Raw genomic sequence first — 22,972 nt, forward strand, 5'->3', positions numbered from 1 at the left:
AGGGCACCCTTCGTTTAATTGCTGTTCAGTAACTTACCAGCATCTAATTCTGCAGCTTTTTATTTTGTTTTGTTTTAAGTGTTGAACTGTACCCAAACATTCCTGGAAATCTGATTCAAACGTAATTCTCTAATGTGGAGAAGGAAGCAGAGCCTACAATGGTGTTAATTTTGTTCCTTTTTGTTATGTACTGTCAAGTCCCTCTAGAGGCTCTTATGTTAGGATCCAACCATATTGTATTCAGTGTACAAACACACACAAATGGTTTCGATCTCGATCATCTCTATTGAATTAAAGATAATATTTGAGTAGGGATGAGAATTGATAAATCAGGTGCTGTGGCACAACAAACTTTTTGCTACAGATAACACAAACATACTCTCCATGTTCTCCATAATTCTATCTTGACGTTTTAATTTGATGTTCTGCCATGATGAACAATTTGCCTTAGAATTTTCATGCCTTGTAATAAAGGCTGTTTCAAAATTACATCTTATCCTTTGGGGAGATTCCTAGCTATGTTATTGGGGTATTATGTGTTGCTTTTATTGACCCTTGTCTTGGACGTTCCCAGATGTCAATTTTAACTGGCAAGTCATGACATTCTTCCGTTGCATCTGAGCCATTTCTGTACCCCAGTGAAGAATATTAGCTTCTCAAGAAAGAGAAACAAAAGGATTTAATCTTTCTCTAAAGAAAACTATTGCCGGACCTCTAAACATCCAAATCAGATATGTTGCTCATACTCGATTACAGCATTATAAACAGACTATTGGGCAAGTTAAGCTTCAGTGGTCATACTCCTCCCTTTGTCTTCTATTCCTGTCTGGTGTCTTTGAATTGTATTTGGTCAGAATGTTAACAGAAGGATGAGCCTTCCCACGCTTTATTTGTTGTGGGACTGGTATGTAATTGCATGGTTTGACTTGAGTTTTAATTGAAGCGAGGATGTATGTCTGGTTCGCAAATATGGGTTTGCCCCTTTGTCAGGCTCTCCCTTTCAAATTAATGTAATTGGTTGTTAATATAAAAAAAATGTTTTCCTAAGTTAGTATTTCAGTATGTTAAAGCCTTCTTTTTTTTTTCTTTGTGTTCTTGTTTTTTATTTCATAAAGTTAATGGGGCCAAATCCTGTCCTCTCTGTTCCTTACTTGAGCAGTGAAGTCAGAGGGGTATTGCCTGGGTATGCGTTTCAGGCTTTTGCTTGTGGTAAGGATATGGCTTGTAATTTTGTTTTAATACAAGGCAAATCTGTTCCATTAGTATGACTTTATAGTGATTACCTAGGCTTTGCAATATTGGTCAGAACCCTGTAGTCTTAATAGATATTTATATTGCATTAATCATTGTGAAGGGATCTGATTTAGGGCAATTTAATTGGAATCAAAATTAAATACTGGTCCATCCTGGAAGAGAGGTAGCAGCTCATGCAGTGGATTTCCAGTGTTAGCCCAAGAGAGATGAAGCGCCAGTGCATGTTTATGGGGGGAGGGAGGTGTGGGGAAGTGAAACACTTCAATTCTAATGTTTACAAGGCACCTAAGTAACAAAAATTGTCTTCCTCAAGAACTGTAAAGCTACATCTTGTATTTGTTTCTGCCAAAATTGCTAATTATCCAAATATTTTTATTGAATATGACAATTGAGCTATACATTTTTATAACTGAAAATGCAAATCCGTAAGAGTTTATAGCATTACCAAGTTTTGCAATTTATGTGATTGATGGATACTTAAGTTCACCTCTTAAATTTGCAACAGCACCCCACTGAATCCATAAAGATCACGTGTACTACAGCTTAGTTCAATATTGATGTACAATGGACTCAAACTTATCTAACAAAATTATTGGAATAAAAAAAATGGGACAAAAATACTGTAGCACAGTGGGAAAATCTACTGTACGTGATGAGAGACACTCGAGGGAAGAATCTTCTCAGCACAATTCTGATATATAGTCAAAAGAAAATAAATTTACTCTCATGCATCTGCTTCGATCTTTTCTTCAGTATAACTTAGCAAAATTCCTCTTCTAAAGTATGTTGAAAATGGATTTCAATTTGTAAGCCAATATTAAAGTTCTATCAGTGTCCTGCTGGTTTTGGAGGAGGAGCCATGAAATGGGATTGTAGTCATCATTTGATCACTCATTTATAGCAGTTGCTTAAATGTCTGTATTGGTGTTTGATTTATAAGTAATAAAAAAGTAGGTTGCTAGATTTATAGCAATTCCAAAACTCTTGTGCAAAAGATTTTACAGCTGTTATGTTGTTATAGGCTTTACTTGCACATTCTTAACATAACCAATTTACTAAATTCAGTTTTTAATTTTACTAATTCATTAAGCATTAACCTGCGTTTCCCAAAGTATAAAAAGGTTTGTTTACTTTTTTTGTAGCAACTGTTTGCTTTCAGGACTCATCATCTATAGTGTAATCATTAGAAAGAATGACAACTGCATTGCTTAAAGCTTTTTCTAAAGAAACTCTCAAGTCTAAGTAGAAGTTCACCATTAAATATTGGTGACTGTAAAAAAAACCTGACCATTTTTTGACCTCTCTGCATTTGGACATGAAGCCCATTTCTGTATTTTGAACTACAGAGAAAAAATACAGAAGACACTCTTATTATAAGGCTAACAGGAAAATTGATCTGAGGTATTGAGCAAAAAGTCTTCAGCCTCTTAGGAAAGAAGTGTTTGGCACTTAGGCCTGCAGACCCCAATGCAGATGTGTTAATTCTCAGCAAGGCTTAGTAGCTGTTCAGGAATTATGAGCCTGGCCCATGCATTGAACAATAAGGGCCCAGTTCTTTGTATTTTTACCATGCAGTCTTTGATCTTATGTGAGTACTGATGTGATGAAGGATTATTTGCATATTGAAATTATGCCAGATTGGACTGTCGGCTACTTAGATAGCTCAGAGCCTTATAGAAAGAGTGTACTGAGTTGTGTTTTTTGTTTAGCAAAAACAAATGAAACAGACAAAAGTCCCCAAGAACTCTGAGCTTCTGTTAACTTAGTATTGGAAGGAAGCTGTTTGGATGCAGTATTTTGGCTTAAAACATTTTGAAACCAAGTGACTAAGTTTGCTGTAAAACCGTAGAGAATGAATGAAAAATCATTTTAAGGGGATCTTTGGTTCTAAATCAAAACAGTCGAGGTGTATCTGCAGTGTTTGGTTATTGATCAGGAACTCTTGAAATTTTAGAATAGAATTATCCCACTGGAGCAGTTTTAAAACTATCTGGAGGGTTACCAGAAGCTCTGAAAGACAGTTCAGAATATATTGCATCACATTTTCTGATGTCCAGAAATGTGCAAGTGTCAATTTTGTATTTTAACTCCTTCCTTTTACCTGACTATCAGGGAAGCGTGATTGAGGCTGACCTGACATGTCATGATGTCGACTTGCTAGGTGGGGTTCGCAAGGGACATTAACCTTGGAGTTATCGGTAAGACAACTTTCTTTCTAATTTACTTTGGTAAGGTTAAAGGGCTTGGGGTGGGAGGGGTTGGGCTGGGGGTGGGGGGAGGAGGTAATCTCCACAGCTCTGATCACTGGAATATGGTTGAAAATCTACTGCTGCCATGGAGAGATTCCAAGCACTGGAAATAAAGGTGACTGGTGCTTCAAGAGAAAAATGGATGATGCGTTTTTAGAGATGGCTGGAAGCATAAATGGTTTTGAATGCTTATTTTTCTTCCTTCTGAAATCAAAGCCAGATGTACATATATATATATATATATTTCCTATCATGAAAAAGCAAAGAAATTAGAGCACACTACTTCAAAGTCTAAGAATGCTGTAAAAAATGTGTCCGAGTAGATCTTTGCAATAAAATTTTATCTTCAAAATGAGAATCAAAACTGGCATATCATGAGTTTGGATCATTTACCTTCTAGATATGACAATTTGATCAAGTAGTAGTTGTGAAAGAATTAACTGATTAACTGAGGGGTAGTTACAGCTGGTCCCAGTAGAAAAGAACAGGAGAACAGGACTTAAATTATCGTAGTTTTGGTGTTGTTTTGTTTTCTGGGTAAGGTATGTTATGTGTATTACAGACAAATAGCAACAGCTGAAGATGGATTTTGGAAGCGTTGCAGATGAAACTTTAAAACACTTGGACATCTTGATAGAAGGAATCCCTCATGGCACCTGCTCACCTTGCACATTTCCTTCCTTCACCAGCAGAGTCAAGAACTTCCTTTTTTAGTCCACAATACAGTACTTTGAAAGGAGAAGTCAAAAGAGCTTAGTGGGTTATAGGTGGATTCCCAGTTTAGTCACTCATTACCAAGAAGTTGAAGAGCATGTTCAATGCAGGAGAAATGTAAATGCTTAAGTAGAGGTATTTGTAATGATTTCTGGTATCAAAATATATTCAGTTGTTCCAGGTGTACCTTTCTTGGAATACTTGAAACACTCAACTGTGCCCAACCTCAACAGCAGACAGAAAGAAGTTATTATTACCCATTTTAATTCCAAGTAACGAGTGTCAAATGCACCAGTACCTCCTTACATGACATTATTCCAGCATACCTTGAGACATTTATATGTGAGCATACAGTGAATGCGTACCTAACCTGAATTTTAACAGAGGATGTGGAAGTAACAAATTTTGTGTCAGGAAAGAAGACTTAATTTGGGAGAACATTCAGCTGTCTTAACAATGAACTGTCTCTAAGTTCCCTGCTGTGCAGGAGTTGCAGCAGTGAAACACTGCACAAACTCGAAGTGCTGGGTTTAAAGTAGTTCAGGTGTGTAATTAAGACAGAATCATAATGCATGCACTCAGAAGAGCTGGATAAAAGTTGTACAAGCAGTAATTTTGATATTTTGCTGTTTCCTATGTTTGCTTTCCTTAAGCAGTTCCTGGATGCTTTGTTGCTTTGCTCGTTGTTAGGTTTGATCTCAAACCCTGCTTGAATTAATCAGTTTTCAAATACAGTGTATTCATGAGTGAGCAAAAAAGTTAGTGCAGGTCAATGCTGGCAGCACCTGGAGAGCAAGCACCAACGTGCATAAGAATGCTGTTTTACATTTCATATCTGTTTTATATGACCACAGATCTTAAACTCATCCTTACATGTTTTCACTCAAGACCAGTTGCACTTAGATTGTTCTTTCTGTTGATTTGGGTGCTCTTCATCCTTGTTTTTGTTCTGTTCAGTGCTTGGGTAACACCTTATCTGCAAGCAATTTAACACTCCATTCTGTTGAAATACTTATTGAAATGATTTGGCTGTTGGGATCAACAATTAATGCAATTTTCCCAGGGAACTTGGATGAGGATATTTGTTCAGTGTGGAGTATTCTGCTTTGAACAGCTGGAAGAGTTTATAAGCAACCGAAAGGAACCCTGTAAGTTATGTTTAACAAAGTATCTTTTCATTGCCATCAACTTAGTTATCAGTCATTTTCACCTTCACTTACCCAGCAAAACCAGGATAAGTGATTCTTCCTGTGAGACAGCAGGTGAAGCCTGTTCATATTCATCACTATACTTTTCCTCTTGCCAGACACAAGGCATGAAATGTGTCCTAATCCTCCTGTGATTCCTGTTTTCATTGTTTCTGCTTGGATTGTTGCCTGTGACTGTGCATCTCAGGTATTAAGGTTGTTTTGGAGGCAAAGGAGCAGAAAAATATGTCCTGCTTTTCTTTTTGTTTTCAATGTGTTGGAAAAAGAAGAGGTTCAGGCCGTCTGGAAAAGTAGAGAAGCTACGGTGCTGAGGAAGTTTGAGCCTGCAGCTCATAGCAGAAGCTGTGAGAGGTCTTATTGGAGAAGATAATCTTGTCTGCCTTCAATATAAACCTTAGCAGAAGAGAGAGGTGCTTGCAGTGGGCTGGTCCTCCTCATCAGGTCTTTGTCCCAGAGCTCTTCTCTGGTCTTGCTTTGAGTGGGAATGTACTAGAAACCTCAGGATGCACTCCCTAAGGTGGATCTTTTGAGTGCTAAGGGATAAAATATGGTCAAATCAAACTGTTCCTTTGGATGTCTTTAGAGGTGCTCTGAATATTGTACGTCGGGTGAGGATAACTGTGAGGCTTCTTTCGGCCAGCTTCTAAGGCTTCTTAGGCAATTCCACATTTCCTTTCAAGGCTCAACTCAATTGTTTGATCCAGATGTTCTGTGTTAGAGAATCATTTTTGTAGGAGAGGCTTTAACATCTTTCTAATGTGCTAACTTACAGATTAAATAAAATCACAGCAAAGATATGTGCAGAGGAAACTACACCTCCCAGATTTCACAAGGCTTTTTGGGTGTGAGAGGCAATTATGAAGAATAGATCTCCTTCCTCAATTTCTTTGGAAATGGAGTCAAGTATCCTTTTAGCAACTGGGCTCAAGCTTAAGGAAGAAGCAGCAATATGACTAGCCATATAGATAGGTATTGCTGAAATGAAATACATTAAAATATGTATCATTCAGATACTGAACGGGATCTAACCCTGGATACAGCTGTGTCTTGAGACTGAGCTTTGCTCTTGAATAGGGATGTAGAATAATAATTCACATGTGTTCTCTGTTGGCAGTTGCTGAATTAGTTGGTAGGTGACGATGTGGGGATATTTGAATCTGTTGCGCAGTAGAGACTGCAGCATAAAAATATGTGATAGGACCTCCAGGGGGAAGCACAGGACAGGAAAGACCACACCGGCTTCTAGCAGAGACAGGCTTTGGGAAACATGGAGCTTTTGCTTGTGTTAGCAGCGAATCTTTTCTGTACCAAATTGAGACTACAGGATATTCATCTTGAAGAATAACTCTGTCATGTTTAATACCTAAAGATTGGAAAAGGCTCATTATTCATGGGGATGAGACTACCTGATGAAAAACGAGATGCAGTATGTGATTAAGCTCAGACCCTCTGCTAATTACAATCCTGGTTCAGTTCTGTCATTACAGCAATTCAGTGCAGGTGTGTGCTGTCTGGAAGGAGTAATGATAGAATTGAAAGAAGCAAAAGTCCAGAGCTGTGTAAAATTCTTTTTTTGGTAAATTGCATAAATAAAACATCTCAGAAATGATGTTTGTCTGCACAGCAATTGGAAATTAAGCTCAAAAAAGGAAAGATTAAAACTTCTTTTTGATATCTTCAGTATGTAAGTGCCTGGTCCCTTTTATCTACTAATAACGTTTTAGCTTCTATTCTCATCTTGTTTCAAGTTATCCTAGAATGTTCGTGATGCTGCATGAACTGAGCAAGATGGTAAGTTCATTGTCTTTATACTTCAGAAGTTTGACAGCTTTTTTAGATGCATTTCATTCCTTGTGTGGGAATGGCAGAGTTCTGTACTGTGCCACAGCATCAAGTGAGACACAGCCCGGAAATGTTTGTGAATGCATGAAGAAATGAGAAGGAACATGTTTCCCTTTGGGTGAATCCCAGTCTGCAGGAATGCTGTGGGTGATATTGAAGAGCTCAGGCAGGCCTGCAGCATGGAGCTGCTCTTCAGCTTCTGACTGATGCATCTCGTCAACTGGTGTTGTACAGAGCAATAAACAGGACAGAAAGGGCTTATGAGAGCACAGATATCGGTCACATCTCAGCTTCTTGTGCTGTGTACCACATTCTTAACCTTATTAGAATAATACCCAGTGTAATCAAACTATACTTCTCCAGTTACATCAAGGCTAATTTCGGCCCAGTGCTTCCTGCATTAGAATAGCTCAGGCAGACTTCTCGATGGAAGTATTTTTAATTGCTTTTTACAGTTCTGCACACAAATTTCAGCTGTATCCCGATGTAAGAAGTTTTAGCACCCCAGCACTGTGCTATAGCAGATCGTGTTGGCCCGGGGGTGGCTGAGGATGGCTTTTCAGTGTTTGCAGACTACATGGGGAAAAAGAGCAACGAAAAGGATCTGTCAAGTGGAGAAATGAGGGCACAGATCATAGGAATCTCGAGTTTCTTTTCAATATTATTGTACTTTTAAATATACTTGTCTTTTCTGAGTGTTTTCTAGGTTTCCTGGTCATAGACTCCATCCCTATCAACGCCTCGTGGTTTGTCATGCACTGCAGTCAGAAGGCTCAACTTGCATTTATCTTTTGGCTTAGGGCTCATTCTTCATGCCAACATTCACAACAACAAAATTGAACAAGGAAGCGAATATTGCACTTTTTCTTGAGTTTCAGTTGAAGTGTTTAGGAAGTCGGACCTTAATTAGCTTTTGGTAGAGCTGAAATAGAAGAGTAGTTATGTAACTGCCCATCTGTGAGGAAACACCTTCATTTGGTGACATCTGAGTCTCTTTGGTGCCTTGGGCTCATGTGGAGTAATTGGGAGACATTCATAACACCTGCAGCTCCTGTTTCATTCACAGATGAGCAAAGCCCATTACATGTGGGGCCTTCCCAGTTTCTCTCATGAGCTCAGTGAAAGGCTACTTCCTGCTCTACCAAAATCCTAACAAACCAAGAAATCAGCAGCCAAAATCCTTTTCCATTTGAGTTGTGACCCTTCCTTTTTGGAATGGGCCTTCCAGCCTCCTACTCATGTTGACAAGAGGTGAAGGTGTGACAGTCCTTTCATTCCTCGCAGTGGGTTCCTGATCATGAAAGCTGGAAACACCCTCTGTTAGGGCTCACTTGGCCTTGAGGTCAGGGTACCTGGCACAGCTTTGATGTATTTCTGCACATCTTGGGTGTGCTTCAGTGACTCCTGATAGCTCTGCTCAGGTCTTCACACTAATGGAGTGCAACCTTTAATGCTTCCGATGAGAGCTTCATCTTCCAGAATGGTGCAAGAGGCAGCAGAGGAGGTGGCATCAAAGCTTTACTGGCGCTGGGGTATTGGACACGTGTCTGGTTTGTAGGTATGGCATCAAGTTTTTTTCTAATGCAAACTACACTTCCTGTGATCCAAGGGTTCATGTAGTCTCATATTTCAGCTTGTTTTGAGCAAGCTTTACAGCTTTATCCTTACAGGCTGATGGTAGAAGTCCATCAACCATTGCTTTGTCTTGGAGCATTGGTCAGATCCACTTGATTTAGAAGACAAGCTCTCATCTCTCTTGACCTCCACTGAGCCATGGCAGGTTGATCAGCCTGTTTGTGTATGGCTGTGCAAACATTCATCTCTTTGCCTGTTCCTAGTAGGTTTGTCTTTTTTCTTTTGTGCTTCAGAGAAATTCACAATGTACAATAGGAGAAAGTGTTAAAAAGAAAACTGAAAGCTTTGCCACTGAAACAGAAGGATGGGTTGATTTATTTACTTAGCTGGACGAAGTCACAGACATACTGGTATTCGAGGACTGAAGTGTAAAATAGCCTAAATAGCTTTGGTTAGAACATCCCATCTCTATTAGTGAGCTGAAGCAGTAAATTGGGCTACCACTGCCTGCCTTGTTTCCAGACTTAATCCTGCGTTTTAGTTTGTAGGTGTTCATGCAAATGGAGATGGTTTGGTTTGAAGAACTGCTCAAGATCTTTCCAGGTATAACTCAGTAATTCAGGGTATTTGATGGTTGTTGTGCTTCATTTCAATTACCTTTGGCTTTATTCTCACAGGGAGGCAGGAGAATAATCTTACACATTGCTCTAGTTGCATTTTCCTTTAACTGCTTGTGTATTTGACAGCTGATTAGCTATTTATATAATAGTATTACTGGCAGTCTCCATAAAGCTCACATCACATTAATGATGAGGACAGCGCGGTCTTTGCTGGGATTTTTGGGTCTGTTTTACACACACTGTTTTTAATGAGAGATCACATTTCTGCATTCCTATCTGCTAACCTCCCACTTCTTTTCATTTATGTAGGATCAGAGGGCCTGAACTCTACTACAGCAATTTTCTCCTGTTTAAAGTGTAACAATCTCAACTCTGGTCTGTTTTTAGATGCTGAAGGAGACTGTGATGAGCACTAACAGTGATGTGCAACGTGAACTGATGGCAGGATTCATATCTAGTCCTTGTGGTCTGACGTAAATATGGAAGCCGTAGGTGCAGCGTGACTTCTGGCTGTGGATTCCTCTGTTCTTGATGAATAATTCCATGTTGGTAGAAACATTTGTTTTCATACCAAGAACCGTTCTGCAGTGGGAAGGTAAGTCCAGAGGTGTGGGCAGGGGGTGGACAACCAAGCCTTTAATCTGTTCTTTTTTTTTCCTCTGACCCAGTCCTTAGAGTTGTATGGACAGATGTTGGACTGATCAGACAACTGCTGAAACCATGAAGAATCGGGGCATGTTTTCATTACTGGGGAAAAAAAGAGCGATTTAAGATTTTTAGCCTTTCCACGATGCTCTCAGATGCAAGGTTGGATTTTAGGGTGTTTCTGTATGGATCCAGGTTGCGATATGCTGTAAAACTACATTTGTTGTCTTTTGAAACACAGTTGATTGCAGTTCAGTGTCATTCTTTGTTCATTTTCCTGATTGAGAATTACTGTCTCTTCAGTGCTTGTTGCTGGAGACTATTTAGTTGCTGGTGTTTCTGTCTTACAAGTTCAGCTGAGTCCTCTTTGCTTTATGGTGAGGGACTGCTGCTGGCTGTTAGCTGTGTTTTAAAGACAAATATTCCTATTTTCATTCAAGCTCAGGTTGTGTTTGCACTGAAACCCAATGGAGGTGTTAGATGTATCTCAGTTCCCTCATTCGGGTTTATAAGACTTGCCTGTGAATCTTGTTCTGAGACATGATTGACCTCCCTGCGCTCCTTCCTAAGGTAACTTAGCAAAGAGTCCCAGGTATGATTTACAAGGGAGAACCATGTGTAGACAACGGGGTTATGTTGTTCATGAAGGGGGATGTGGGCGGAAATACATGGAAACAGGACATCTGAATCACCTTTAATTTAAAAATAAAAATCTAGGGGATAAAGTATCTTAATGCTGTAAGTTGGAAAGATGTTGGAGAAGCTCTTGAATATGAGATTTATTCATTTTTTTAAACTATCAATAAAATTATGTGCAATCTGTGCTCTTGCAGTAAATGTAAAGTATCCCCTGGATTAGCTAATCTTCCAGAACCCCAGCGTCTGCCTGCTGTGGCGAGTGATCTGAGGAGCTCCAGGTGGGTGTTCTACATGTATATCAAGTCTTCCCCTAGACAGTGTACCCTATGAACCGTACGTGCATTGTATAACTTGTTTCCTACCTGGTCCTTTTGTAATGTCTTTTGTTTTCAAATAAATATCTTTTGAAGTCATTGCTTTGTGGGTGTTTTCCAGGGGTCCAAGTGTTCTCTTGTGTTGCTGGTCCTCACTGATGTATTTTATTCTCTTTGGATCACGTGGGGGAAAAAAGGAGCAGAGAAAGTCATCATTGCTTCAGTTGGGTGCAGATTTTAAGCCGCCGTGGTGAAATGCAAACCCTTATTTTCTGTTTTGAGTATTTCCTTGGAGAGCCCTTAGCAGAGGGAAAAGAATTCTAAGCAAACCTGAAGGAACTTCTGATGGCATAAAGTTTATTCTAAACATACATTTGGAAAGCAATGAGTTTAGCATCTTGTGATTTCACTCTCCTGTGAAATACCAAATCCTGTGGGAACCTTCAACAATATGAAGTTAAGAGTAGCCTTGCACTTGCATGAATAATAAAGGTTTGGCTTAATCTTGGCTTGTTTGATCCCCCCTCACCCCATTGGGATGAGAAGAGCAGAACACACCCAGTGGTCTTTAATGTGCAACACCTCACTGCCTTTGAAGTCTTCCACTTGATTTTTTGAGGGGTAAGGCACCCTATGTGCTGCCATAGGTGCTAATCTGTGTGTGCATGTATGTATGTACAAAAGAATTCCTTTCTTCTAGGAAAGTATTCTGGCATGTCATGTTGTTCAGTCTGGCTTCATTTTTCCTTTCATCTGTGCAGGCATTTCCAGAATCACTCTGATGCTCTTTTTCCCCCCCTGTGCTCATTCCTTTTCTCATGCCATGTGCCAGTCCTGCTGAGCAGCAGCAGGAGCAAGTGCTTCCTAAAAACAGCTACCAACAGATTCTGGCACAAAGACTGTTTTGAAGACTTGACCATGAAAGCAGAATTACAGTCAATCCTGTACCAAACGTGTTAAGCAAATGAAATAAAAATCCACATGTTCTTAACTTTGGCTCAGCTCTGTCTTCAAACCTTTGTGTCCTCGATTGGGCACGAGGTGACCTGATGTTTGCATGCAGCTGTTGGCAGGGAGGGGGGGGCGGTGAGGTTGGCGTTTATATTCAGCCCAAATTAAGTGGCCAATTACTGAAATGCTTTGGGTTGTATCTTGTTACTATCCTGTGAATGTCTTTTAGGGTCCTTGAGGGTCTGCTTTTCACAGGGCACAAGCCTGAAGGGTTCAGTAGAGAAGCACAGATGAGGAGCCATCCGCTGCCCTTTGAGCCTGCAGCAATATGAATGGGCACACTGTATGTTTATGATTGATAGTGTGAATTCCTGCTCTTTGCAGAGTGACCCATGAATTGGAAGTAAATCTCACATGCAAAGTGACTTCCAAGAAAGGGTTGAGTGAATGCATTCAGTGTGCAACTCCTCCCTTAGTCTTGTTGCAACAAGAGAGCTGGGAATGATTCTTAGCTCTGTGGGCCATGGGCTGATGATGTTGAAGTTACCACCACGTTTTGAGGAATGGAGATACCAACCCCCTACAACTGGACAGGCTTTAATATATGTGATCTTGTATTTGATCTGGCAGTTCACCTTTATCAGAACGTAGCCAACATTCTTAATGATGTGTAGTTCCCACTGGAAACTTTTCAGTCTGTTTCTTACAGCTCTTTGCAGGACCTCTTGCATCCGTCTGCTGCATTCAATTGCAGTGTGCTTTCTGACATACCTTTACATATTTGCTTCTCTGAAATGTGTATTGGCGAGGGCAGATGTGTTGAAGATGTGCATAAGGAAACATGGATTCATTGATCTGCCTTATTCCAGGCATTGATAAGGTCCAATCATTTCCTTCTTAGGATCTGAACCCAAGTCAGAGTACAGAAGCCAAGTATTTGTCAGCTTTCCTTCTAAGGAGGAGGATTCCACTTTGACAAAATAAAAAAGAAGATGAAATGTGAGGAAGCGTGGGAGTCTCACTGCTGTGAAATGACACCCAGGCAGGGTACAGCTTGTTCTGCAGGGTGTGCAAGGAGAAATGGGGCAGTGAGCGCTCAGGTCACACTGGCAGCATCCTGAGGGCAATGTCTGAGGTTCTGCTCCTTTTCACATAGGAGAGGATCTGACAGAAGAGCTTGTGGCTGGATTATTGTGGCTGTGCTGAGCTGCACTGATGGTGTGTGGATGTGACCTGTTGTACATCCTATAATTGCTCTCGTTTCAGACTTTAGTTTCTGCTTTCTGGTACCTGTTGCTTTTTCTTGTACTCTTTCCCATTTGCAACTTTTCTGCCTTGTGATGTAGATCTTTCCAAGCTGTTTTCTGAGCTAGATGCAGTTTTCTTTCAGAATATCGGGATAAAATGATGGCAGTGATAATAAAATCTCTTACATCATGACCTTCCTGGACATACAAAACAGAACCATAGAATAGCTTAGGTTGGAAGGGACCTTAAAGATTGAATTCCAGCTCCCTGCTGTGGGCTGGTTGTCTCTACCAAGTCATGCTCCCCAGGGCCCATCTATGGGCTCAGGTACCTCCAGGGCTGGGGCAGCCACATGTGTAATGTACAGAGAGGTTGCTGTATGCATACAGAAACTGCAGCGTGCTGCTTGGTCTTCAGCAAGCTCTGCTGTTCCCTTTGTGTCTGGGTGACAGCTCCTCTACCCGGGCGTTATGTGCCGTGATGATCTGTCTGGAATGGCTGCTCTAATTGCCTCCCACACTTCAGTTCTTCTCCCCGACTCCCTCCTACTCCAATGCCTGCAGTGCCTTCCAGGCAGAAGGTCCTGACACTGAAGCTCTATGAAAATCTCTGCTTGCTGTACCCTGATAGGACCCCATAGCACTGCCTGCCTTTGGCTTCCCCACTCCAGTGTGTGTTGGGGCTCCTTGTACCCCTGTGCAAACTGGGGGTACCTCCTGCAGGATGCAAAGTGTCTCAGATCAGATTAGAAATCCTTGGGCCATCTTGAAAGTGTTGAAATATTTGAGGGGTAGAATGGCTTGGGTCTAAAGGGATCTTAAATGTCATGTAGTTCCAACCCCCCTGCTGTCCTGGCACGTTCTAATCAAGTGTTCATAGCATCCCATGGCAAGAGGTACAGAGGAGGCTGCACATTAGATAGGAGGAATTGGATTATTCCGAGGTCTGCAGGAATAGAACTTAGGACCAACGTGAATGTGCTGAGTGAGAATAGATGATCCCTTCTGTGAGGATATGGAGGCTGCATCATCCTCAGCATGGGATGTGCTGCTTCCTGGGAGCTGTTATAAAAAGCACTTCCCTGTGGGGCTGCAGTTAGAGCATCTTTTTGGGAGCCTGTGTGCTTGTTTCTGGAGCCTGCAGCCACACTCAGGAAACAACTGAGGAGCTCATAGGAAGGTTTAGATTGTGTATGTTCCTGAATCAGCATTGGCGTATGCTCTGCCTGAGCAGTTTCATATCTGCTATGAAAGCAAATCTGGCTTGTGGTGAAGAGGGTACCTGAGTTGATTGGAAAGGCTGAGTAACCTTTTCCCATGCAGTGATGTATCAGCACGTGCTATTGCTGAGTTAAAACCTGAAGAAAAGGCCTCAGAATTAATGTGGAAAGCAAGAAGCAGCAGATAGATAACGTGAAAAATAATTCCTGCTGCATCCAGAGGAAAGCTGATATATGGGACAGAGTGAAATACAAGCAGGATAAAGGCACAAGGAATGGCCAGAAGGTATATATATGCACATATATAAGCACATATATGGAGATGGGGCTGACTTCACAGCCCACACCTTCTAAATGGCACACTGATATGAAGAAAGGCATAACAAAATGTGTCCTGGTGGGCACTGGGAGGACTTCCAGCATCTAAGTACCAAGGCATTCCAATTGCTGGTGCTCATCTCAAGCAGGTGCTTGTAGCTCTCGCTGCTGTGTTTGATGTTGCAGTGCTGACTCTTGCTAATTGTTGCACTGAAAGCTGCAGGTGTTGGGAGATAAAGGCACTGATGGAGCAGCATTAGCTGTGATTTCCTGCACTGGAGGAATGAAAGGACGGTTGTAGAGAGATCTGCTGCTGCTTATGCTGCAGAAATTGTCGGATCTGCATGAGGAAGGGAAGAGTGGGAGGGATCAGGAGGCCATGGGCATCAGTTACACGGTTGTAGTTGAGAGGGATTTTGTTCAGCTCCACTTGGTTTGGAAGCCTTTGGAGGCAGGGGGGCTCTGTGTTATGGTGGGATATGGGTGGTCAGCTGAGAAATACATTATGGTAGGAGGAGCCATAGAGACAAGCTGAAAATTCAGGCTTACCTGATCAAACTGGAGATCTATCTGGAAGCAATAGGATGCTGCTTAGCACAGATACTGTGTGTTATCATCTCCCAGCACTGGAATAATCACTGCACATAGGCAAAATAGGGAGCATTCCTTGAAGCATCCCCCAGCAGAATCTCAGGCTTAGAAACAAATGAAGAATTCAGGAGTTTGGCTGAGAAAGGAGGTCAGTCTGTTTTTCCACTTGACCAATTTCATGTTGCAAAGAAGTTGGGTTGCCTCAGGTGCTGTCTGGTGTCTGATTGCTTCTGAGATAGGAGCAGACACTTCCACTCAGGGGCCCAAGTGTAGCATTTAGATTGGAAAATTATCATCTTAGAGAGGTCATGAATGAGAGACAATGAAGTGAAGGAGCCCTGAATGGGGTAGCTCTGTTGTAGTTTGCCCTTTGTAAGGCCTGACTAAGCTGGGATAAAAAAACTCCCAGGGGGTGATGGATGTGATGGGATGCTTGGAGCAGTGTGGGTGCCCAAGGCCATGGATGGGGCACAGAGCAGGGAGCTGGGCTGGGTGTCTCTGAGGCCCCTTCCAACAGAACCATTCTGTGGTTCTAGCAAGGCCAGGCCTGGGGTGAGGCAGCGCTCAGCACCCTGCAGTGCCATGGAACTGACACTGTGGCAAATGACACAGCTCCCTGTTCCTTTGGAGCCTCGACTGCCCTTATTATCCCTCCATCATTCCCTTAAGAGTGCTGCCATACACATAACTTGTGCCAACCTAATGGAACCCTTTGGCTGATGGGGAGGAGGCAGTTGGCTTTGGCAGGAGGCAGTTGTGTAGCTATCAGACCCAACTGCTTTAAGGACCACTGGGAGAGGCACTTTGCTCCCCACTGCCCTTTCACCATTCCCTGATGGCCTCCTCCATAGCAGTAGTTTTGACCCTAAGAAAAATGATAGGAAACTCTTCTATCAAAAAAAATACTGCAAACTGGAAAAGATCCTGTATATGGGGTATGGCTGCTTTTAGCCAGGGGCCAACACCATCTGCTGAGATGTAGATGCATGTTATTGCCCGGCAGTGAGGGTGTCAGCATCTTCCCTGCAGAAGAAGGCAGAAACTGGTTCATTTGCTATATCTAGCTAGGGGCTTTTAAATGCACAGTCACAGTGGGTGGATGCAGTAGAGCCCCATAATGGGCCAACCTGCCCCAGCTGCTGGGTGAGGAGTTGGAGAAACAGCGTTGATTGTTGTGATATCAAAAGTGTTTGAAGCCATGAGTGCAAAGCACAGCAGTACGTGGGCTGCTGTGGGGAAAGGCAACTCCATCCCAGACAGACTCAGCACAGCCACAGCTGTCACAGCAAAGCATATTGCCCTGCACAGCCATGAGATGCTTGTGCCATGCTGGGGTTGTGCTGGCACAGCCCACCCAGCAGTGCTGGTGTGGTCGGGGAGCACGCAGACATGGAGCTCCAGTTGTGATGCTGCTGCATCAGCTCTGCCACCGCAGGGTGCCTCAAGTCCTATCAAAATACTGAGTGTGACATGGTGAGGCACAGACACTTTGAATCACCTTCCTAAGCAATAAAACCAAGGGCAGGACACAGCCAGAATGTCAAAATGTATTCTTAGGTCTTTTGGTTCTTTCTGAAGTGACTTCAAATGCAGGCACCCAACAATGGATACCTTTGGGGGACTGGATGTGACAGCATGATGCTGTGCTCTATGTCCCCACTGTCAGACATCACCAATGGCAAGGACATTTCCATGGTGGTTTTCTTAGACTGAGGTACTGCAGTCTCTCTTCTATCACACATGAATGGACAAAGCAGGGTCTTTGGGCAGGAACCACACCAGCAGAGGAAGGAGAGCTTAAAACGCATCCCTTTGGCCATGGTTGCAAAGTGTTGTTTCCCTTCATCTCTCTGATCACTGAGGGAAATACAGGATGTATAAAGTTAGGTATAGGTTTTTCAGCACCAATGGGTAAAGTAAGCAACCGTGGCAGCAGACATAGCACGGTGCTTAAGAAAATCTAACTTAGTTGAATAGGAGATCCAATTCATTACACTTGAAACTCGCAAACAATAAATATCTAGAGATGGTATTTTTGTCATTCATTTGCATGTAATCTCTATTATTACAGTCCCACGGCTCTCCAACTGACCTCAGCATCTCCCAGGGAAAATGCTGTAGAAAGAGGCAGAATATCTAATGAGAGAACAAGCAGAAAATGTATTGATTTTATTAATCGTTTCAGGCCATCTTTAAAAACAGGGTAGATGGAAATTCAGCTCTTCCTTCTGCATTTCATTAGTAAACACAAAGTATTTAAAGATGCTGGAACAGTCATTTCTATGGTAAGATGCAGTTTTAGCGTTGTAACAGGTTTCCTGACCAACCAGATGCCCCTAAAGCCCACACTTTTTTAATGATAACATATATGCAGTTTACAGGGGCTCACACTGAGTTGCTGCTGGTTTTAATTCTCACCTATAAATCCTCTGAAATTGAGAGATGTTGAATTATCAGCAGGGAAGGACCAGAGGCTGGACAGCTGCAGTTCCTCCACATGCAGCTCCTCTGGGTTAATCCCCAATCTGGTCTCACCCTCGGAGCAGATTTTCCTATAGCCTCACCTCTGCACATCCCAGATGGTCCCTGGACAGACAAGAGATTGAACAACCCGAGTGTTCTCAACCTCTCTACATGTCTTCAGCCCTGTTTCCAGCTTTGTTGTGCTCCTCTGGATGCTGTCAAAGACCTTTGTATTTGTAGCAGAGATGTTAAGTCATGGCTTGAAGCAGTGATTGAACACCTGGTGGGAAGGCAGGGCCAATCCAGGGGAGCACAGGTGAATGCAATGGACCTAAGCCAGGATCTACCTCTTCTGAGTCCTCATTTAGGGGTTGGCAGTGGAGGTGAGGGTGTTTTGCTGGAGATCCCTGTGTACCTGAAGCCTTCTGAAGGTAAGCAGCTTCTTTCCTTTGTTTCTGTGCCTACAGCTGTTGTATTTCAGCATATCTTTGCTTGCTGCAGCTTGAGTCTTTGCTCCTCTGCCATTTTTGCTGCACTTTCTATTACGTTATGGCATCCTTTTTGTGTTGTGGAGGCCAGAACTGCATACAGTGATCCTACAAAACCCTTCAAATGGGGGTATTTAAGCCATGTTGTTTAGTAAAATCCAGATGTGGAGATAACAGAGAAAAGGAAAATGGTAACAAGCATGCAATGATTATACTGGGTAATGACTGGTATAGTGCTGTGTTGGGGTTTACTTCTATAGGATGTTAGTGAGACTGCAAAGCTCAACCGTAAAGTCATTGAGGAGAGAGAGCAATCTGAGAGGGGATATAGGGCCCAAGTCTGAGCTGTGCACCAAGGTTTGGATGACATCTTAAGTCTTCTGACATACATAGAAAGGAAGGGTCTCCTGGTTGCCTTAAACAAATGCCACATGTGGCACCTCCACAGCCATACAAACCCTCTTCCTGATAGCTCCGTGGTAGTGCTTAGCAAACCAGATGTCTCCTGGCACCAGTGCTGCAGTTTGCTCTGGATTTGGCTCCAAATGACTCGCTGTTTTCTCAGCAAGAGAGAACAAGAGATCAGCCCCCTTCACAGCACATCATGAGACTCGCCCACCTGTGTAAGGCGTTATGGACTCTCTGTACTCACAGCACTCTTTCTAGTAATTAATGAATGAGCCTTAGAGTCTGTGAGAGTGTTTCAGTCCATGTGAGAGCACCAGTTTTCTAGTTTGTTGTTCACACAAAATGATTTTATCAGTGCAGGTCTATATATTAACTGGGTTCATTGAAACTCCCAAGGTAAGAAGAAATAAGGGTTAAGAATCAGGAATGCGCTGTTATGGGGACAGTTCTTGAGGTTTCAAATGAATTAAAGGTGGAGAGTTAGGGCACTGTATTCAAATTAGAGCTTAGTTTATGTTCTCCTTGGTAAAGCTGTAGGGCAGAAAGTCATAAAGAGGTTCATCCAAATGGATGATAGAGATGAAATGAACTCTATAGAATCTATGTACTTTACACTTGACCAGAAACAAATGCTTAACTTTGGAATATTTGTAACTAATTTGAAAGCAGTGATGTTTAATTGATAAACCAGATCTCAGAAGAGATTGGTGGCCCATAGAGAGCTCAGGGCTGGCACCAAATGAGTGACGAGCATCTCACATCAGAGTTAATCCAAATCATGGAGTTTGGAGTCAGCCAAACAACCCTTTGTTTAACAAATCCTTCCAGGTTAGCTAGCTCAGCCTTTCTCTGCCAACATAATGTTCCCAAAAGAAGAGCTGTGATCCAGATGCTGCGCTCTCCCTTTTCAGGTTCAGGGCCATGATGCTCCTAGGATTGTGACTGCTCTTTCAAAGCACAAGAGGCACAAAGGAGTGTTTGCTGTTTGCTAATTGCTGGCTCTGCTGCAGTCTCTGCACGGGACATTCATGGTAACATCTTGTCTTTGATCTTGTTCATGGTCTGGCCTTCATCTTTCTGCCTCCAAATGTTCTCTTTCATTTCCTGTTGGAGGAAGAGTCTAAGTCCATCCCTGCTGGTGGAAGGATCAGATATAACTTTATTGAATCCTGTTTGCCCACAGAATGCCAGCAAGGCAGATCTTAAGGAGGAAAGAAGTGCCCAGTGTTTCAGCCAAAAGCCTTGCCTCCATGGGAAGAGCCAGGGCTGGAGATGCTGTCAGACTAATTAAAAGCCTCCAGCATCTTCTACCCCTGTTCTCTCTGTGATGCTGCCTGTTCATTTAGTTCAGCACAACTTTGTGATCTGCTGCCAGACTGGAGGACGATAATTCATTATGACTGGATGGTAGCTCGATAGTTTGTCTTCAGGACAGCCTGAAGTGACTTGCCAAGGCTGCCCTGTAGCAAACACCCTTGTAGCATTTCAGCCAGTACCTCGCTCTTAGCAGGTCTGTGCTGTACTGTGAGCTCATGGCTCTTAACTGGAATCTTCTTGCTTCTTTACCAGCAAAGGAGCTGCTCCATCACTCTTTTTTTGGCTGCCTGAGTTGCTTTCCTGATCACACCAAACATGGTTCCTTGCAGGATTCCTGCGTGAGTTAGTATTTGCATCTATCCCAAGGAAGGAAAGGTGACTTGGAAGATGAAGAAAACCATCTGTGTTGACTCATGACATTTGCTGCCTCCCACCTGGCTGTGATGCACGGAAGTGCACAAGTTGGGCACCAGTTATCCAGGTGCCATACAGCCTTCCTTCCCACCTGGGAAGAAGAGGGGCTCCTTCAGTGCCCAGCAGCAAGAAGATGAAAGGGGCATTGATGTCTACTAGCTAATAAATCTTTGGAAGAGAAAAACATCCTATAGGTAGGGAAGAAGCACAAGGAACACAGCACATAGTCATCTCATCCTTATATCCCTTCCATGCTTCTGGCAGTCAGCGCTTCAAGAACAAGGACCAGATTCAGCCATAGCATTAGCATTGCATAAGCATCAGCAATCATTAGCATCCAGTGGACTTGTTTTCCATTGATCTTATAATATCTTGTATCTTATTATATATCCTTATTTCTCTGGGGTGGTAAGTTCTACAACTAAATTGGCAAAGCACTCTGTTTCTGATTTTAAGCTCGTTACTAAACAACATTACTGAAAAGCCTCTAGTCTGCATTGCAAGGAGGGAACTAATTGGTTCCGTGATTCTAAGGTCTGATGTCTTCTCTCACTGCAAACCTTCTCCTTAACAGATCATCCCTTGCTCTTCCTTTCAAAGACTTTTCATCCATTTCAAACAGGTGCACCAGAACTCCACCCAGCAAAGGTGTGTGCACATGCATGTAGTGGCTATTTGTTCCTGTTAGCAAGTCCAACATTTGAACTTGAGCTGCAGCTCTAGGACATTATTTTTGCAGCAAACTGCCCCCCACCCCCTCCTGCTCCATGTAAATAGTTTCAATCCATTGCAGATCTTCAGAACTGTCACTTCTGCATCTGTTGCCAATTAAATTCAACCGGTGTCTCCATCAGCTGTCACTGTGTGTTGCGATGTGCTCTGGCAGCGTTTCTCAGCATGTCTCCCTGGGATCACTGTCAGTGGTTCTGCGTCACCGTTGAGTCCTCTCACCCTGTTTGTGAGACCACCCTTTGTCAGGAGCCCACAGCGTGGTACCCTTGACGTGATGCTGATGGGGAAGAGACCAAAGGATCAGCAGCAAAACTGCCGAGTTTCTTTTTGCGTGCTCAGGAAAGTTATTGAAAACAACTCTTTCAAGCCAAGATGAAGGTAATAACAATGGTGTAAGGCACAAGTTGGGACTACAGGCTGCAGAGCAAGTCAACTGAATGGGTCTCAGAGGCCTTCTGCTCCTACTAAGGGCCCAAGTGAGGTATTTCATTAGGGGTGATGGTGTGGATGCACTGATTTCTTGGTGGTTCATCAGGGACAGTGATACAAGGAGTCACATTACTTAATGACAAGAGCATTTCCTTACTGTGTCCTCTTCGTCTGAGAAGTGACAGCAGCTCCAGAGCTGATCAAGGCAGTTCCTGAAGGGATTCAGGTCGTGGTCTGTGATCCTCACTGAGACACACTCTCCTCTCTTTCACATGTGGGGCAGCTGAGGTCTTTCCACATTAGTAACTGGTTCAATTGGTTTCTCCTTTTCCTGACAATATCTATTATTACTCAGGTATGATTTCAGGATGAAATTGATTAGCAGTGCACCCTTTATGGGAGCATTTGACTGAAGGATGTACCAAGGCTTTGAAGTGCTGGGATTTGTGATGTGATTCACCTCTCAAACTCCCAGTGAGAGGTGTGGATCTCCTTTGTGTCAGTGCAGATGGAGGCAGCACCTTGGGTGGTGGCTGTCCTGTCTGAAGCATCACATGTTGTTCTTAGCCCAAAGGCTGGGTTTGCCTTAAGGATAAGTAATAAGAGGTCCAGGAATGCTGACAGTTTGCTGTTGCTCCAGTTGCATGGAAAACGCTGTGTAAGAGTGGTTCCAAGTGCTACTTTATATGAGAAGAGCACGGTACATTCTGAGTTGAGCACTCGTGTTTTGCATTCTGCGTCCTTTAGCATTTTCTGCCTGCAAGGTTTCAGCGTTCCCGTTTGTCTGATACTCACCAAAAGCTCTCGTTGGCTTTAATGAGTACTTGGCTGCTGCAAATGCTGGGTAGCACTTGAAACCGTAGCGAAAAGCATCTGAAGGTTTATTTTACCACCCATAAATGATTGCTTAGTGGATTGCAGGATAATTTGGGACAGAAGGGGCTGACAGGGACCAGTTATAACATTTAGGGCACTGTGACCACTGGAGGTGTCGCTTCATCTACTTGGCTGCTCACCCAAATGGCAGAGGAAACCTTTCAAACATCCAAGCCAAAATCTGTACGAGCCATAACCCCGATTTAATATCATACATTCAGCTGCATTTATTATTAGCAATATGTTCCAAATGAGGAATCCTTTCCTGGAAAGTCTACGATATCACTGAATTAAACCATTTGAGAACTCCTGTGAATGTGGTTAAAGAGTCCCAATAAACACAAAATATCCCCCAGGGACACCATCAAGCAAAGGGTTTTGTTTGCTGAGAGTCAGGTGCAATAATTAATGAGGGTATGAAGATCTGAATGCATGGAAGTCTTTTTCTTCCAGTAAAG

The 22,972-nt window shown here is 42.7% G+C and overlaps 2 long non-coding RNA genes across 2 annotated transcripts; both read left to right on the top strand.

The window, feature by feature from the left end:
- Positions 1-1,070: 1,070 nt before the first annotated feature.
- Positions 1,071-9,989, top strand: LOC146758125 (uncharacterized). The gene is made up of 4 exons (XR_014935277.1): positions 1,071-1,209; positions 3,367-3,452; positions 5,281-5,365; positions 9,850-9,989. It is a non-coding gene; the product is annotated as an uncharacterized LOC146758125 (long non-coding RNA).
- Positions 9,990-10,420: 431 nt separating this feature from the next.
- Positions 10,421-11,159, top strand: LOC146758126 (uncharacterized). Its single transcript, XR_014935276.1, has 2 exons — positions 10,421-10,677; positions 10,941-11,159. It is a non-coding gene; the product is annotated as an uncharacterized LOC146758126 (long non-coding RNA).
- Positions 11,160-22,972: the final 11,813 nt, after the last annotated feature.

Source organism: Coturnix japonica, chromosome 17 (genome assembly GCF_054131305.1).
Source record: "Coturnix japonica strain WE chromosome 17, WE-NBRP24, whole genome shotgun sequence".
Classification (NCBI taxonomy): Eukaryota; Metazoa; Chordata; class Aves; order Galliformes; family Phasianidae; genus Coturnix; species Coturnix japonica.